Consider the following 3,641-nt stretch of genomic DNA (forward strand, 5'->3'; position numbering starts at 1 on the left):
TCCAACTCAGAGAGCTAGTTGCCTCTGTCTCTTGAGTGCTAGGATTAAAGCTGTGTGCCATCACTGCCCAGCCCTAGAAGTTTTTGTTTTGGGTTTTGTTTTGTTTTGTTTTTTTGTTTTTTCGAGACAGAGTTTCTCTGAATAGCCCTGGCTGTCCTGGAACTCACTTTGTTCTGCCTGCCTCTGCCTCCCAAGTGCTGGGATTAAAGGTGTGCGCCCCCACTGCCCAGTGAGGGCATTGTGGTTTTTTTTTTGTTTTGTTTTTTTGTTTTTTTTTTTGTTTGTTTGTTTTTTTCGAGACAGGGTTTCTCTGTAATAGCCCTGGAACTCACTTCTGAAGACCAGGCTGGCCTCGAACTCAGAAATCCGCCTGCCTCTGCCTCCCGAGTGCTGGGATTAAAGGCGTGCGCCACCACGTCCGGCGGCATTGTGTTCTTAATTGAAGGATTTAAAAGAGGGAACAAGCAAATTCAGAAAACCAAATTACCTTACACCTGAAGATAGCATTTTCTTTTCTTCTTTCTTCCTCTCTTTCTCTCTTCCTTTCTTTGGGGGGAATGGGGTTCAAGACAGGGTTTCTCTGTGTAGCCTGAGGTCCTGGAACTCTCTCTGTAGACCAGGCTGGCCTCGAACTGAAAGGTCCTCCTGCCTCTGCCACCTCAGTGCTCGGATTAAAGGCATGCACCACCACCATCGAACAGTAGTAGACCAGAGGTGTCAGTAACAGAGACCCCATTCCTATTCCTAAAGATCCTAACAGCTGCTTCCGGGGTAAAGAGCAGAACCATAAAATAGTATCAATGGGAAGGAAAAACATACCAGGCCTCCTATTGCATGCCGAAAATAGGTGAAAGGGTGTGGAGCCAGAAGAACACATGTTGGGTATCAAAATAGCTCTGGAATTCAGTCTGGGCTTCCATCTCAGAGCTGCTCCCTGTGGTCTTCACCAACTACAACTGCTTCCTATCTCTGGGCACTAGTACTACCTGACTGTTCTTCCACACTTAATCTTAGGCCATGTACAGTGTGAACCAGAATGAAGTCAATACCCTGTGTACAAGCACTCGATGGTCATATACCATCTGCTTCATGCACAAATGTCAGCCCTCCTACTTATGCAGCCACGTCTGCTGCCACATGTCCTTGTGTTCACACTTAGCATCACTCATGCACCCTAAAAAGATGGGGCTATTTTTCCCTACCTTCTCCTCAAGCCAGAATGCCCATCCCCTCCATCCTAGACTGCTTAACAAGTTCTTTAATTAATTTTCTTTTTAAAGTTGTATTTTATTATCGCGTATGTATGGGTGCTTTGTCTGCATGTATATGTATACACCATATGCATGCACTGTCCCTGGATGCCAGAAAAGAGTATCACATACTGTCTTAGGGTTTTACCGCTGTGAGCAGACACCATGGCCAAGGCAACTCTTATAAGGACAACATTTAATTGGGACTGGCTTGCATGTTCAAAGGTTCAGAGGTTCAGTCCATTATCATCAAGTCGGGAACTTGGCAGCATCCAGGCAGGCATGGTGCAGGAGGAGCTGAGAGTTCTACATCTTCATCTGAAGGCTGCTAGCAGAATACTCATTTCCAGGCAGCTAGAATGACAGACTTATAACCCAGAAGTCAGCTAGAATGAGGGTCTTAAAACCCACACCCAGTGACACACCTACTCCAACAGAGCCACAACTTCTAATCCTGCCACTTCCTGCGCCCGAACATATACACACCATCACACATACCCTGTAGCTGGATTTACAGATAGTTGTGAGCTGCCATGTGGATGCAAGAGCAGTTTTTAACCACTGAGCCGTCTCTCCAGACCGCCCCCCTCTCTCTCAACATGGTTTCTCTCGGTAACTCTGGCTGTTCTGGCGCTCAAGACTGGCCTCAGAGATCTACCCACCTGCCTCTGCCTCTGCTTCCGAAGTGCCAGGACAAAAGTTGTGCACCACCATTACCTGGCCCTTCTCTCTCTCTCTCTCTCTCTCTCTCTCTCTCTCTCTCTCTCTCTCTCTCTCTCTCTCTCCCTCTCCCTCTCTCTTTCTTTCTTTCTTTCTTTCTTTCTTTCTTTCTTTCTTTCTTTCTTTCTTTCTTTCTTTCCTTCAAATATGGCAACAGATGGTTGTGAGCCACCATGTGGTTGCTAGAATTGAACTCAGGACCTCCGGAAGAGCAATCAGTGTCCTTAATCATCTTTCCAGCTCCCTCCTCTCTTTTTTTTTTTTTTAAAGATTTATTTATTTACTATATGTAAGTACACTGTAGCTGTCTTCAGACACACCAGAAGAGGGCGTCAGATCTCATTTCGGGTGGTTGTGAGCCACCATGTGGTTGCTGGGATTTGAACTCTGGACCTTCGGAAGAGCAGTCGGGTGCTCTTACCCACTGAGCCATCTCACCAGCCCCCTCTGTTTCTTAATGTCAGCTCATGCAGTACTTTTTAAATTTCAGAATGGAATTTGCCAATGCAATTAATTCTGCACATAAATATCCATAGTTTCCTCATTTCCTTTTTTTTTTTTTTTTTTTTTTTTTTTTTTTTGGTTTTTCGAGACAGGGTTTCTCTGTGTAGCCCTGGCTGTCCTGGCACTCACTTTGTAGACCAGGCTGGCCTCGAACTCAGAAATCCGCCTGCCTCTGCCTCCCGAGTGCTGGGATTAAAGGCGTGCGCCACCACGCCCGGCTTCTCATTTCCTTTTAATGAAAAAATATGTTGTCTGTGTGATTTTTTGTTGTTGTTGTTGTTTTTTCGAGACAGGGTTTCTCTGTGTAGCTCTGGCTATCCTGGGACTCACTTTGTAGACCAGTCTGGCCTCGAACTCAGAAATCTGCCTGCCTCTGCCTCCCGAGTGCTGGGATTCAAGGCCTGTGGCACCACGCCCAGCACGTTTTGTTTTTATATTGCCATTAAGGTATTGAGCATTGCTAGGTGTGGCAAATGCCTTGGATTCTCACCTTTAAACTCAACATCCAGGAGGCAGAGGCTTGCAGATCTCTGTGAGTTCGAGACTAGCCTGTCTATACAGAGAGAGAGTTCTAGAACAGCCAGCGCTACATAGTAGAAAGACTCTGTTTCTGAAAAGAAGATGACGATATCGAGGACTAGAGGGCTCAGTGGTTAAAAGCACTTACTCTTCCAGAGGACCTGGCTTTGTTTCAGAGAACACACATGATGACTGACAACCATCTTTAACAACATGTCTTAGGGATTTACTGCTGTGAACAGACACCATGACCAAGGCAAGTCGTATAAAAAACAACATTTAACTGGGGCTGGCTTACAGGTTCAGAGGTTCAGTCTATTATCATCAAGGTGGGAGCATGGCAGCATCCAGGCAGGCATGGTGCAGGAGGAGCTGAAAGTTCTACATCTTCATCTGAAGGCAGCTAGGAGAAGACTGGCTTCCTGGCAGCTAGGACTAGGGTATCAAAGCCCAAGCCTACACTGGCACACCTACTCCAACACTTCTGAGTGTCCCTGTTAGCATGGTAGTTACTCCCCAAACTATCTTGGCTCATATGGATGCCTGGATAAGGTCATTATTGTCAGTTCGAATGGGAGGTAGGTCTGGAGGAACGGAAAAAAAAAAAAAAAGACAAGCAATGAAGAGAAAAGCACAACTGTTGAAGAA

The sequence above is a fragment of the Mus caroli genome, unplaced genomic scaffold (genome assembly GCF_978045245.1).
Source record: "Mus caroli unplaced genomic scaffold, Mus_caroli_1 scaffold_5, whole genome shotgun sequence".
Classification (NCBI taxonomy): domain Eukaryota; kingdom Metazoa; phylum Chordata; class Mammalia; order Rodentia; family Muridae; genus Mus; species Mus caroli.